The sequence below is a fragment of the Miniopterus natalensis genome, chromosome 17 (assembly GCF_054644295.1).
Source record: "Miniopterus natalensis isolate mMinNat1 chromosome 17, mMinNat1.hap1, whole genome shotgun sequence".
NCBI classification, from domain to species: domain Eukaryota; kingdom Metazoa; phylum Chordata; class Mammalia; order Chiroptera; family Miniopteridae; genus Miniopterus; species Miniopterus natalensis.
In genome coordinates this window covers 17789845-17805924 of record NC_142097.1, presented here as the reverse complement: position 1 = coordinate 17805924, position 16080 = coordinate 17789845, and the positions used below count along the sequence as shown (strand labels likewise).

The 16080-nt window shown below is 37.3% G+C and overlaps 1 protein-coding gene across 5 annotated transcripts in view; it reads right to left on the bottom strand.

Moving 5' to 3' along the window:
- Positions 1 to 16080, bottom strand: part of NF1 (neurofibromin 1) — a 193387-nt gene that overhangs the window by 156244 nt on the left and 21063 nt on the right. The gene's annotated exons all lie outside the window — the stretch shown is intronic.

Sequence of the window (16080 nt, the reverse complement as noted above, 5' to 3'; positions counted from 1 at the left end):
AACTCTATTCCTCAATGAAAATCATGAGATTTTAGGAAAATTTTATCAACCAGTTACCTACATTAGTATCTCAAGCTCCAATTTTCTATATATAATAGCAATTATAGTAAATCTAAAATTCTTTGGAGATTTCAATTTTTGCAGCTCTCTTTCTGAAAATCATAAATCTCTATCTACAAAATTAAATCCTTACCCAGCTCTATATAAGAAAGAATGATGACTCACAGAAATAGAGCTATTTCCTTGTAGCTTAAAAATTATTTCAGAGAATGTATGCAATAAAATGCACACAATTCTTTCCCTTATATACTGAATTCAAGCATTAACAGAATGAGACAAAAAATAATCTATGTCCCATACCTCTAGTCAACAATGGCAAACAACTGCAGATTGTTAAAAAATGAGAACAAACTGTATAACCTGGAATAAACAGAGTAAGGCTGACTCAGATAAGATAACCACTCTCAGGTTCACAGTTGAGGGAGTAAAGGCACAACAAACAGATAAATCTCAAGAAAAAGTATATCCTTTAAGGGGACCGCATTTACATTCACCTAAGAATGAGTTACGTTGCATTACCAAGAAGTTCACGTCTACTCTGTTGAAGAGTAGCATTCTGTATTGAAAGCTCCATGAACATATTTACTGTTTATTAGATCCTGCTAATGCTAATCGAGAACACTGAGGTTCCTCTGTGAAAAAACAAAACTCAGTCCAACTTTATTTCTAAATGGTGCAACTAAAGGTAAAAAAAGACTGAGTAGCATACCCAAGTCTGCTTGGTCAGTTAATAATAGGTGACTAATTTGATAGTAAAGATATACTAAAGAAAAGAGGGGAAGCATTTAAGGGGGGCTGAACAAAAGCTACAGAATTACATAATGTTAATTATAAAGGTTATGAAGGAGGAAAAATCTGAAAGATCAAAAAGGGGGGATTTTAGAAGTCAGCAGTGGCTATAATGTAGCTTGTGAATCTCCCCAAATCCCTCTGTGATGGTTAATTTTATGTGTAAATTTGATTGGATCACAAAGTTCACAGGTATTTTTGGCTAAACGTTGTTCATTATTTCCAAGGGTGTCTATGAGGGTGTTTCTGGATTATATTAGCATTTGAATAGATGCACCTGGTAAGGCAGTTTGCCACCCCCCACTGTGGGTGGGCATCATCCAATCCATTGAGGACCTGAATACAACAAAAAGGCAGAGGAAGTAAGAAATAGCCCCTTCCACCTGGCTGAGCTGGGACACTGACCTTCTGCCCTGGACAATCCAGGTTCTCAGGTCTTCAGACCCAGATTGGAATCTACACTATCAGCTCCCCAAGTTCTTAAACTGAATTACATCACTGACCTTCCTAGGCCTACAGCTTGCAGATGCCAGATAATGGGATTTCTCAGCCTCCATAACGTAACTCAAGTCCTTATAATCAATGAATCAATCTTCCTCCCTCTCTCTCCACACACACACACACACACACACACACACACACACGCGCGCGCGCGCGCGCGCCCTATTTTATGGCAAAAGGGACTTCATAGACGCAGTTAAGGTCCCTAATCAGTTGAATCTGAGTTAATCAAATGGAAGATTATCTTGGATGAGCCTGTCCAAACCAGCTGAATCATAAAAGATATTTAAAGCAGCAAAAATGTTTTCTGTTGGTGTTGAAGAAGCAAACTATCTTACTGTGGGGAAGGCCACATGGCAGGAAACAGCAAGTGGCCTCTCTAAGCTGAGGGCCTTAGTTCTGCAACTGTAAGAATCTAAATTCTACCAACCAGTGAGCTTGGGTGGACCTCAAGCTTCAGATAAACTCACAGCCCCAACCAACACCCGGAGTTCAGGTTGGTAAGAGCCTGAGTAGAGAACCCAGCTAACCAATGCCCAGATCCTTGCTTAACTCACAAAAACTGTGAGATGATAATTTGGTGGGTTTTTTTAAGCCACTATGTTTATAACAGTTAGGAAACTAAAACAACTACCAAATCTGTATCTTCAAATGTGTTATCCAAATGCCTATTTGGTATCTCCACATGGGTATCTTATAAGCACTTCAAACTCAGTGTGTTCCTAAAATTTAATTTGTAATCTTCCTACCATGTTTTCTCTTTTAGTAAATAGTGCTGCCATCCATCCTGTTTTTCACTTCCTTTATTCCCTTCCTTTTATCCCACTTTAGTCAGTCAGACAGATAAAAAATGAGACAAATAACTGAGCATGCACAACTCTGCTCTACCCTTCTTTACTTGGGAAGAGGCTTGCTACAGAGTACAAGAATTTTCCTCTACGTCAACATGCCAAGAGTTGGCCTACCACTGCAGAGGAGAGTGAGCAACACTAGCTGGGATTGGATGGGTAAGTCTGCCTAATTCTGAGATGCAGTTAATAGGCTTATTTGGGTCTCCAACACCACAATGATCAGTAAAATTTTTATTTATTTATTTTATATATGTTTTGGCCTCCGTCTGTTGTCACTCTTTTATTTCTCAACTTGTTCAGAAGCCAGGCATGTATTTAGGGCCTCCAGGCTCCCATAAGCAGCACAAAAATCTATGCAGAGAGTAGGTAGTAAGTGACCAAGACTTTATCAGAGAAGGTGGTCAGGAAAAGCTTTCTGGAGACGTGACGTTTGAGCAGAGACCTAAATCAAGTAAGAGAATGGGAAGACCCATGCAACGATCTGCAGAAGAGCAAGCACTCATGGCAGACGTGGCAGGGTAAAATAGATCTGATGTTGGAAGGAGTGTGGCATATTCAAAGCCCAGCAAAAAGGCCACTGTGGCTAAAGCAAAGGTAACAAAAGAAGAAAACATAGGCAATAAGGTCAGAGTGAAAAGCAGAGGTGAGTGAGATCATGGAAAGCCTGATGGGCCATTTTAAGAGCTTTGAATATACTCCGAGTCTGACGATGTGGCAGGTTATATTTTCCAAATGTGGTCACAGTATCTGTCATCCCACATGCTCTCCTGCAATAAGTTTTTTTGTTTGTTTGTCTGCATCTAGGCAGGTCTGTGACTGTTTTCTGACCAATAAAATAAGGCAGAAGAGACACTGTGGCAGGAACAGCCCTTAATTGGTTTGGCCGTTTTTCTTTCCCTCCTCCTGGAAGCCAGCTACTGTGTAAAAAGTGTGATTACTTTGAGACCATGCTGTGAAAAGCCCAGTCCACACAGAGATTCTGAAGAATGACATGCCATGTACAGAAAAAGGCAAAAGGCACTGAGGTATCAGACATGTGACTGAAGGAGTTATTGGAAGGGAGGGATTCTCCAGCCCAGTCATCCCACCCAACAGCATGTAACTTACCCAGCTGAACTTATCGTGAAGTTCTGACTTGCAAAATTGAAAGCAAAACAAACAGGTTGTTTTAAGCTTTGGAGTAGTTTGTTATGCAGTAATAGATAAACAAAAGAGAAGAAAAGAGCCTGGCTGGGATGGTTCAGCAATTGAGTATAGACCTAGAATCCAGGAGATCATGGTTCGATTCCCGGGTTGTGGGCTTGATCCCCAGTCAAGGGAGTGCAGGAAGAAGTCGATCAATGACTCTCTCTAATCATTGATGTTTCTATCTCTCTCTCCCTCCCTCTCCCTTCCTCTCTCTGAAATCAATAAAGATATATTTTTTTTAAAAAAGAGAGAGAGAAGAAAATACTGAAGGGATGTAAATAAGAAGTAACAAGAACTGACTTATGTTTTTAACAAGAGCTTTCTTGCTGCTGTATATTAGAAGATAGTTTAGGCAAAAGAAAATGGTAGCTTAAGTTAGGCTAGTAGGAGTAGAGGAGAAATTGTGAGATGTTATAATAGATTTGGAAGATGGGGAGGGGACTATTTAAAATGGCAAGCTGATTTTGAAGTTCACTAAAAATAAGTCTGTGAGAATGCCCAATAAATTTTTGAAAAACAAGAACAAGAGAAGATTTGCATTATCAGGTACTGAAACATTCTATTGAACTCTTATAACAAAACCAGTACATAATAAGCAAAAACTAATTAAAGACATAAAGCAGTTATTAGTATGTACATAGACATTAATGTAATAAAGGCAGTATTTCAAATCAGTGGTAAATGAATGGATACGTCAATAAAACATTACCAGATGAACTGGCTATCCATCTGGAAAAACAACTTATACCAAATTTTAAAATGTATGTGCATGGGGGGGGGGAGCTACTGTGAAAAAAACAAAGCCACAAAACTATTAGGAAAAATACTATAATACCAAGGTAAGGCAGGTTTTCCTAACAAGATAAAATGCAGAACCATAAAGAAAAAAACCAGATATTATTTGCCTACATAAAAATGTTTAAATTCTTTAAAAAAGGAGGTGGGAGGACACTTACAGCACTGACAAAGAAAAAGACAAGTAACAGAAAATAAAAGAATGCACAGCCCTGACAGGTGAGGCTCAGTTGGCTGAGTGCCATCCTGTGCACTGAAAGGTCTTGGGTTTGATTTCCAGTCAGGGCACATGCCCACGTTGCAGGCTTGATCCTTGGGTACACAGGAGGCAGCCGACTGATGTCTCTCTCTCTCCGCCCCACCTTCCTCTCTAAAAGTCAATTAAAAAACAAAACAAAAAAACCTTTAAAAAAATAATGTGCAAAAACTAGCAGCCAAAAGGTTTACATAACTAATACATAAAGTTGTATTATATATTAATCATACTATTCAATGGAAAAACTGTTGAAGAAATATAGAGCAATTCACAGAAGATGAGCGTGGCCAGTAAATACATGAAAATATGCTCATTTTACTAATAATTTTTAAAGTACAAAATAAAATTAGACCATTTTTGTAACTACATTTTTCCAAAATAAAATTAAGTACTATTAGAAAACATAACACATAAGGAAATGACTAAGTCTAAAGTGGGTATTTTTTAAAAAGAATAAAATAATAAAAGGGACAAAATAATTTTTAAAAAATAGGGTAATTGTATTTGAGAAGCCTGAGGTATTTTTTCTTTTTCTTTACTTTTATGCGTTCCTCTTATTTTCAATTGGCATGCACTACTCTCCCAAATGAGAGGGAAAGTAAATTAAGCTCTCTTTTAAACATTTCATGCTACCATACATAAATCTTTGGATATTATGGCAGAAATGTAGAGGATCGAAACTACATTAAAAAAAAAAAATCACCTTTTAATGAAGATCTGTATTAACAAGCTGTTAGCTACTTAAGATACAAGATTTCAACAAATAGGAGGATTTAGCAAGAGAAGGCATAACATTAAGCAAAGCACTGTGAACAATGGATAATTTGTTTCTAGTTGCACTCAGAAAATTCTTCAAAAGGTCACAGGCTAAAATCTTTTCTCTGTGTACATTTTAACCAGTTTCTAAAAGGTCCTTCAGACCATGATGGGGGTGGGGATGACATTAAATTCTCTTAATATAAATTTCCAGCTAATGAGAGAGAAAGCTAAGAAAAAAATCATGCCTGCAGGGAAAAGCACCTAGGGGGGAAAAATCAAACTAGGAAAAAAAGACACATCAGCTGTAGATACCAAATAAAAACATAAATCAGGAGAAGGTATCAAATATTTATACTAGTTATATTAACACATTTCCCAAGGTGAACACTGCAACACTGGTATGTATTATGACTTTATACAACATCTAATAGACTTCAAAAATTTTAAGTTTTACATTCATTTTAACATGTGATTTAAAAAATAAAATTAGCATATCAAACCTATGATTACAAAGATATTATTCCTTTGATAAGCCTAAGTGAAAAAGGCAAAAGAACTTAAAGTTGTTAAAGCTAAGTAAACGATACAGGATATGGCTAAACTGATACATGAATGACTTGAGTTAGGAAAACAGTGTGGTAACATTCTGAAATTTAACACTGAGCTCAAAAAACAGATGTTAAATAACTGGGTTTTTAATATAAATGCTTTAAAGGTATTTGGGGACAAGGAGATTAACATGGAGCCAAACCAGTTTTGTCAATAAGTAAATTCCAATATCATCCTTCCTAAACACTTCCTGCCTTAGTTTCTTCCCATCTTATTATTCTGAACTTATAGATTACTCAAGTTTTTTCATACATAGAAGCCCCTGACTCAAAAATAAAGAACCTTTTTATACCAAGTAGTCCCAACCACTAACAAAGCTCCAAAAGCAGATTCCCATATGTCCTTGCCAGATTCTCCAAGGAAGAGGAAGATGTGTTTCCGTCAAACATGAACTTGGATCCATAAAAAAGGCTGGCTCTTCCTTTTCCCCTTACCTCCCTTCCCTTCAGTGTAATAATTCAATACAAAAGCCATTAGGAGGGGCAGAGCAAGGTAGACATTTGGGGGGGGGGGCGGGGAGTGGGATAGAAATGGGATGTAGGATATGAGCAGGGTGAGTAAGGCATTCACCTGGATGAAATGGAGCATGAGGAAGGTGAAGAGGGAACCTGCATGTGGAAGGGAGCCCAGCAAAGAATGTCAGAACATGAACGGGGTAAGGAGGGACTCCCATAGAGAGCAAAGTCAGGCACAGGATATTAGAATCCAAGCAGGTGAGAAAGGCATCTGCATGGGAGAGCAGGCCACATAGGATGTCAGAGCCCAAATGGGATAGGGAAGGTGTCAAAGTAAAAGTGGGACGAAAAGACAAGAGTGGGACCCAGCAAGGGGTGCTGGACTGTGTTGGGCTTCTGCATGGTGGGAAGGGGGATGTTCTAGCACAGAGTCTGAGCAGGGTGAGGAGGATGTTCACAGAGGGAGACAGCACAGGGGAAGGTATACGAGTCTGAGCAAGGTAAGGACAACCAGTAGGGTTGGGGGTGGGGGCTGAGGGACAGCAAGGGTTGCTGGAGCTCAAGCAGAGTGAGTAGGGCATCTGTGCTTAGGAGTAGGTGGTGATAGGGAAACAACATGTGATGACAGGTTGGTTACATAAAAGGGGACTGATCAAATAAGTAAATATATTAAGAATAACAAGAGCCAGGTTTCCTACTGCTAAGGAAAGATGTTACAAATAAAGAAGGGGGGAAATTACAAAGACCCCTCTGGTGTTGAACTAAAATTAGAGATGGCATAAACATACAGTTTTCAATGTAGACATATAAAACTAAATATTGATATAAATATGTACACACAAACAGATGAATATGAATACACACATTCTTTAGTTCTGTCCACTAAGAGGACTTAGAAACAAAGACAACTCAGTATTAATGAGTGCACCTAGCCCCCAGATCTTGGTTTCTAAATACCATTCTCCAATAAAAAGAACCAGGCCTCTTTAGAAAAATAGCTAATTCCAGCCCTGACACAAGGAAAGTTGTGCAAAGCCTGGAATATTTTGTTCATCCAGGAAGAAGGGAAATACTCAAAGAATGGTAAAGATGTAAAAAGGATACAGAAGCCAGGCTGAAGGGGCTCTCACTGGCTAAATCTAGAATAATCTGAACCTGAAAACAAATGATAAAATATTCAATAAATAAAGAAAGCCTTTAGTCTGTACTCATAGAAATTAATAAATAAACTGAAAGCCTGATAAGAATGGAATACTTAGTGTCTAAGAACCCCCATACAGAGTGTGTGTGTGTACAAGGGAAAGGGAGTAACTTCACAATGGAGAAGCTTGTCTCACCATCTTAATTAAGTGATCAAAGTTAGGATCACTGGTAATGGGATGATCTAAACTGTGCAACCTGACAGGATAAAATGAAAAGAGCACAGCACCTGATATTCACACTTCCCATATTTTAACAGGGTTGGTACTCTAACTAGTAGAACACCACAGAAGTGATGACGTATCTCTTCCAAGATTAGGTTATCAAAGGCGGAGGCTTTCATGTTCGACTGCCTAGTCTCCTCTCCACCCCCTCCTCCAATCTTTTTTTTTTTTTTTTTTAATATATCTTTATTGATTTCAGAAAGAGGAAAGGAGAGGGAGAGAGAGATAGAAACATCAATGATGAGAGAGTCATTGATCAAGCCTGTAACCGGGCATGTGCACTGACCGGGAATCGAACCTCGATCTCCTGGATCCCAGGTCGACGCTCAACCGCTGAGCCACACCTGGCCGGGCCCCTCCTCCAATCTCAATCTCAATCTCAATCTCTCTCTCTCTCTCTTCCCCCCCCCCATCATCTGCTCTAGAGAAAGCCAAGAACCATGTTTTAAGGATACTCAGGTGGCCTTTGGAGAGGTCCACATGGCAAGGAACTAAGGCCTCATGCCAACAATCAGGCAAGTGAACTTACAAGCGCATCCTTCCTCCAGTCGAGCTTTCAGAGGCCTACAACCCCAGCCAACAGTTTGACTGTAACCTCAAGAGAGAACCCTGAACCAGAGGTACCCAGCTAAGCCACTCTCACATTTCCTGACCCACAGAAACTGTGAGATAATAAATGTCAGTTGTTTAAACTGCTAATTTTTGAGGTAATTTGTTTTGCTGCAATAGATAACTAGTACAGTGTGAGCTGAAGGGCTGAAAGGCTAGAGGACACCAATCACAGACCCCCCACAAGAAAAATAAGACTTTGTCCCAACAGATCCCTGCTGGCTACAGGTTGCATAAAAGATAATATTTAAATCTAATCAGAAGACCATTTATAATTCTAGTGAAAAAACACCACCAAACAAGTGCCTTAGAAGAAAAAAAAGAAAAGTATTTCATGTATCTGAAATCACATATCCTTCCTAGCCTTTATGCTACCCAGAAATTCTAGTACCATTTCCAGTTTTGTTTTGTTTTGTTTTGTTTGTTTAAAGACTGAGAACATTCTCTGTGTTAGGCACTATGCTGGGTGCTGCAGATGTAACTGTGAAGAAGAATGATCTCTGCCCTAGCAATACTTTTCAAACACCAAAATTTCTATACTACAAGGAATTTTTTTTGGTGATAAATGATTCTACAGATATATTTTTCAGCGTACAGTTGACCCAAAACTTTTATTTTTACAAATTAAATCCTAGAGGTACTCCATCTGATCATCCAATACAACATTCCTGTAAATAAACTAGTTAACACTTATTGAGCACAAGTACCAGGCACTAACCACATGATACACCTCATTTAATCTTTCAATTATGATTATTCGGATTAATCTCGGCCTCCTTCTCTGCCACTCTCCTCTCATTCTTCCACTCTAATTCATGTATTGAGGTGCGATTCTCATTCTCTGATTCTATTTTCAGAGATGCCATTCTTGAACCCTAGAACAGGTATCCCATACATGCCCTGTGAACCTCCTTGACTTCTACTATATGGTCCTTAAAAGAACTGTAATTAAATAACCAGATGATAAGTTTAATATTCATCACTCATGCAAGAATGCAAGTTCCATGGAAGTAGAGAAGGTATCTTTCTTGTAACCTGTTTTATCCCCTGTGGTTAAGTCTTAAAAGGCAATTAATAAGTGCTTGCTAAACAAAAGAATGAACTACAGTCTTGTATCACTTAACAACAGGACTACCTTCTGAGAAATGCATCATTAGGCAATTTCATCGTTGTGCGAACATCGTAGAGTGCACTTGCACAAACCTAGATGGCATGGCCTACCACACACCTAGGCTATATGGTATTGCTCCTAGGCTACAAACCTGTGCAGCCAGTTACTGTACTAAATACTGTAGGTCTTGGTAACACAATGGTTAGTATTTGTGTATCTAAACATAACTAAACATAGAAAAGATACAGGAAAAATACAGTATAAAAGATAAAAATGGTAGACCTATACAGGGCACTTACTATGAATGGAGCTTACAGAACTGGAAGTTGCTCTGGGTGAGTCAGTGAGTTAGTAGTGAGTGAATGTGAAGGTCTAGGGCATTACTGTTCACTACTGTTGACTTTATAAACACTGTCCCACAAGTTCTCCCCCTGCTTCCTGTCTATAACATCGAAGCTGTCAGTGCTGCTCCACGAACAGGGATCCGGACTGCACTGATTGGAAATATTGAGGAGAAGCTGGCTAGGCAAGGCATAAATAAGCATCATTGTGACTGTCAGGAGGGAGTAAAAGGTGGCCTGAGGATCAGTAGGAATAAGAAACCAAGATGGAAAGATAAAGGAACATAGGGGATTCTCATGGCACTGTGGTTTTGGCTGCTGTATGCTGGCGCAGTGGTCAGATTAAGGAACTTTGTGGTATTCATTTAAAAAAAAAAAAAAAAAAAAAGAGGGTGTTTAACATGGAGAGGGTATAGAACTGAGGACTCAATACCTTTTTAAAACTATTATGGATATTGTCACATTTCCTGCTATTTTAATGCAAATATTTTCCCCTAACCACCCTCCCCTCCCCCCCCCCACCCGCCCACTGGTAACCATCAGCTTGTTCTCTGTATCTATGGATCTGTTGGAGTTCAGTATTTTGACTTTGGAATTTTGTTTTTGGTTCCACTGACACTATCTGGCAAAAAGGGTTCTCTCTAGCATTGATTTGATGGAAGAAATAACATCTTTATCTATGCCTTACATCATTACAACCTGAAAATACTTCCAAAGTACAGGGACAGGCTGGGTCCACATTACCACCGAAAGCTTTTACTAAAGTGGCAGTGGCACTTAATACTTGTTAAGGCAGCTCTTGTGGAGCTGTGTCCTTGTACAGGAACTTAGGTTCTCAACAAAGAATTTACAGTAATATACTCTGAAGACCATCAAGCTAGATTGGGGTGGGGGTGGTTAGAACCCTCTGTGCTGAAACAAGTCACTATTCTGTGCACTCAAAATTGAGGTGCGGTGAGAATCTATTGCCAAGCCTCACAGACACTGCTCCCATTAGAGGGAAAAAAAATTTCTCCTGAGCCATATATTCTTCTATTTCTTACATGACATCTTGTTCCATTATATTACAGGACCACTGTTGTATATGTGGTTTGATGCTGAACAAAATGTCGCCATGTAGTGCATGACTGCAGTGTGTTACACTGACTCTATCTCCTTTAATAACAACATCTTTATTATCTAATGCCGTGTGGTTTCTGCTAGTCTATCAGCATGGTCTATAGATAGTTTGGTGATTTCAGAGGAAAAATCAAGCAACTACTTTCTTCATCTGTATCTTACAAACTTGAAACAATGCCCAAAGACCAGACCTGCATTTGAAGGGCTTTCAACAATAAAACTGCCTCATCACAAACTCCCCTACAGTAAAGTTCATGTACATAAGCTTCCAATTCTCTCACACTTAAGAGAAAATATTTCAAGTGAGATCAGACAGCCCAGAATCACCAGGCATAAGGAAGGCTTGTCAACATGAAAGAAAGGGAACCAAGGAAATACATACACACATGAATTTTGAGAAAGAAAAAAGACAATGCAGGCATCGACGGGGACAAAACTTCACACTCACATAATTATATACATCCTGAAACATTAGGAAAAATTTTAAAGAATGCTATTTTAAAAAGAGAGAGCAAGTGAGAATAAAGAACAGTAAAGAACATACAGAAAGTTAAATATGACAGTGTGTCAGACTCCCCAAGACCACTCCCAGGTTCAGCGGTTTGCTAGAAGGACCCACAGGACCCAACATATAGTCACATTCATAGCTATGCGTTACTACAACAAAAGGATACAAAGCAAAATCAGCAAAAGGAAAAGGTGCAAGTTCCAGGGGAAATAAGATACAAGCTTCCAAGAGCCTTCTCCCAGTAAAGTAAGACTGGACATGCTAAATTCCTCCAGCAATGAGTTATGACAACGCATATGAAATATTGTCTACCAGGTAAGTTCACTGGAGACTCGGTGCTCAGGGTTTTTATTGGGGGTGCCCTCTGTCTAACACATACCAAAGTTCCAGGCACCCAGATGGAAATCAGGTGTTCAGCATAAATCATATTGGCACAATTTAAGCACAGAGAACCATTCTTATCAAGGTATGCTAAGAACCCTTCCAAAATCCAAGCTCCCAGACACCAGCCAAGAGACAACCTTGCAAGCAGAACTTTCTGAGGGTAACAGTCTCAGGCCTGCAATGTTAACTCTCCACAGACAGATGAAATAAAACATTAAAGAGTTGTAAGATAAAGTCAAGACCCTCTCCAGGAAAAAAACAAAAGAAAACACTATGAGAGAAAAAAGTTTCTAAAATTACATGATCAATCAATTCCAATATGTGAAAAAGGAGAAAAAAAGAAATTAAAGAAAAAGAAAATACCAAAGAATTAATATAAGAAATTTCCCAGAAACTCATAGGTACAGAAAACAGACTGACAGCTGGTAGAAAGAAGGGGGTTGGAGGTATGGGTGAAAAGGTAAACGGATTAAGCAAAATAAATAATAACCTCGGAGAGATAGACAACAGTAGGGTGATTACCAGAGGAAAGGGGAGAGGTGAGGGGATACAGAAGAGAGTAAAGGAGGGATAAATGGTGATGGAAAGAGACATGACTTGGGGTGGTGAACACACAATCCAATATACAGATAATGTATTACAGAATCGCACACATTAAACCTAATAATTTTATTAACCAATGTAACCCCAATAAATTCAATTTAAATAAATAAATATACATTCCAACCAAGAACAGCCCCAGGAATAAAAGGTTAATTTCATTACTAGAAATCAGAAAACAATGATAAACAGTATAAACAGACCAAAGAAAGAAAAATTATACAATCACCTCAAAGGAAGCTGAGTAAACATTTAATAACACTCAACATCCATTTAAGAATTTTTAAAATTAGCCATCTAGAAGTAAGCTTCCTTAATTTAATAAGAATATTTATTTATAAATATTTACAACACCATATTTAATAGTGAAATAATAAAATCTTTCCTTTTAAGATAAAAAACAAAACACAGATGGCCACCACCACTACTCCTATTCAATACTGAAAAACCTCAGTGGGTTCATAGAGAAAAAGAAAAAAGCTATAGAGATGGAAAATTAAGAAATGAAACTGCAACTATTTACAGATGATAGAAGAGCAATACAGAAAATCCAAAAGAATCTAGAGATACGTCAGAAAAGTGATGAGCTGCTGGATACAAAAACAAAAGTTACATTTCTGTACAAAAACAATCAGAAAATGCAATTTAAAAAATACCAAGTACAAAGAACAACAAAGAATTCTAAGAAAAAATCTGACATTTTATGGATAATTTATATAATGAGAAAATTATAAAATGTAATTGAAATGAACTTTTAAAAGTTAAAATAGAAAGCTTTATTTTATTTTGAAACAGGAAGCCTCAATATCAAAATGATATCAGTTCTCCCCAACTTGATCCAAAGACTCAATGCAATACCATTCAAAATCCCACCACCATTTTTCATGAAAATCAAAAGCTGACTCTAAAACCAAGATGAAAAAGTACTACTATGACTTTTCTTGAAAAAAAGGTTGGGGGATTTACCATACTTGATATTATGACTTACTAAAAGCTATAATAATTAGGATAAATAATCCAGTGGGTTACTGAGACCAGGACAGATAGCAAAATATAGAGCCCAGAAACTAATCCCATGAATATAAAGAAACTTAATTTTCAACTGAGCAAGCACTGCAGGTCACAGGGAGAAGAATGGGCTACTCAATGAACAGGCTGGAACAATCAGTTACTTGTTATCACATGGACAAAAATAAAAGTGGATCCTTACACAAAAGAAAGTCCATATGCATTAAAGACTTCAGTGTAAAAGTGAAAGCTTAAAAAAATACTTTTAGAATAGGGAAATAGCTTAATGACATCAAGGAAGGAAATGACACACACCAAAAATAAAAATAAAAACCCCCAAATCATAAAATTTTGATAAATTCAGCAACATTAAAATTAAGAACTTCAGTCACTAAAACATACATAAGTAAAAAAATCCTATCCAAACTGGAAAGAACATTTGCAACACATGCAAATATCAACAACTAACATAAACCATATCAAAATTATGAATCAATCAGGAAAATTCAAACAAGCCAAACAGAAAAATGAGCAAATACATAGAGAGAGAGAGAGAGAGAGAGAGAGAGAAATATGTAGAGATATATATATAGATATTTCACAGAATCAGAAACAGTTCATGAATATCTGAAAAAAAGCTGAACCTCATTGGTAGCCAAGGAAATACAGATTCAGATTACAATGATATACCATTTCTTACCCATCAGGTAGCTAAAAATTAAAAAAACAGACAATACCAAACATTGGCAAGGACAAAGAGCAACAGAAACACTTATACATACATTGCTGGTGGGACTGTCAACTGGTACAATCACTTTAAAAAACAAAACAACCTGGCATTACCTAATAAAGCTGAAAAAGCCCATAGCCACCGCCTTCTCCAGGATATATACTCTAAAGTCCTGCACATGCACAAGAGACACGTATAACAATGTTCACAAGCAGCATTATTAATAATAGCAAAAAACTAGAAATAGTCCAACTGTCCATCATTGATAGCATGGATAAATAAAACTGTAGTATATTTATATAATGAAATACTCTATAACAGTAAATTTGAATAAACTACATACAACACTGAATGACACCAAAAAAACCCAATGCTTACAGAATAAATCAGAAAAATATTTACAGTATAATTCCATTATGTAAAGATCAAAAACAGGCAAACAAAACATTTTTAGGGAGAGATACTATGAAGAAAAGCAAGATAATTCTTTAATACAATTCAGGATAGTGGTAGGGGAATAATAAGAAATGTGGTGGGGGGCCCGGCCGGGCGTGGCTCAGCAGTTGAGCGTCAACCTAGGATCCAGGCGATCGGGGTTTGATTCCCGGTCAGGGCACATGCCCGGGTTGCGGGCTTGATCAATGACTCTCTCATCATTGATGTGTCTATCTCTCTCTCTCCCTCTCCTTTCCTCTCTCTGAAGTCAATAAAGATATATTTTTTAAAAAAAAGAAAAAAAGAAATGTGGGGGGGGGGAGAAAAGGAATGTGATCTGGACCATACAGGGGTTTCCAAGTAGCTGGTAACATTTTACTTCTTAATCTGAATTTGGATTGACAAGTGTTCATAGTATTATTTTTAAACTATAAGCTGTACAAACATGTTTTATGTATTTTTGCATGTCTAAGTTTTAAACACACTGTAAGTCATAGATAAAAACTACTAAAGAATACATGCAAATATATGCTTCCTGAAGCACTGTGAAAAATAACCACCTGGAAACAAACTAAGTGTTCCTCTATAGCAGAAATAGATAAACTGACATTTATACAATGAAATATTATACATGCAGTTAAACTGAATCAACTAATGAGCATGTATAAACAAGGATCAAATCTAGAAATGTAATAGGTTTAAAAAAGCAAGTGTAGAGAATATTTACAGTATACTTTTTATGTAAAAGAGTAAACTGTAATTATTTTACGGACACATACATATATAATAAAAATAAAAAACAGGGCAGAAAGAGTACAAATCAACTTCAGAATAGTAGTAAACACTAGGAAGGAGAGATCTGGATCAGGGAAGAGTGCAAAGAGAGCTTCAACTATAACTGCAGTCTTTTGCAAATTAGATTTTTAATTAAAAATATATATATCCTCTCCCTAAAGAAAAATATCGAAATATTTTTCCTCCTTCCCTCCCTAACATATACATACAAACATACACATATGCATAGAGAGAGAGAAACAAATCATGGAAGAGAAAAGAAGAATCTTGTCACTTGCTGCTTGCCACTCTCTCTCAAGCTGGTACACTGAATCTTCCAGCTCTTGCTTTTAAAATGTACATCAATTTAGCATCTAACAATGCATTAAAAGTGGCTGTCAGTGAAAAATATCTCCATAATATTTTAGTTTACATTCAATACAAATATCCAAAGCTATTAAACAGAGCCAAACACCTGCTGCTACTCTTGACAACCAATAATCACAAGTTATGGTTTTCTAATTTAATAGAAATAAAAAGAAATAAAAACCTAGCTAAAGAAATTGATCTACACTAAACTGAAGGTATCCATTATTGAGCTGGACAGAGATACTTTGATGAAATATTGCATATAGTATCATTCCTCTCACCAATATGAACATAATTGCTATGCTTTATTTTTAAATTGTGATGATTTTCCTTAAAACTGTTAATCCAAAAACTTCATACTTTTTTTTTTTTTAAACAGCCAAATGACTAGACTACACCAGCCTA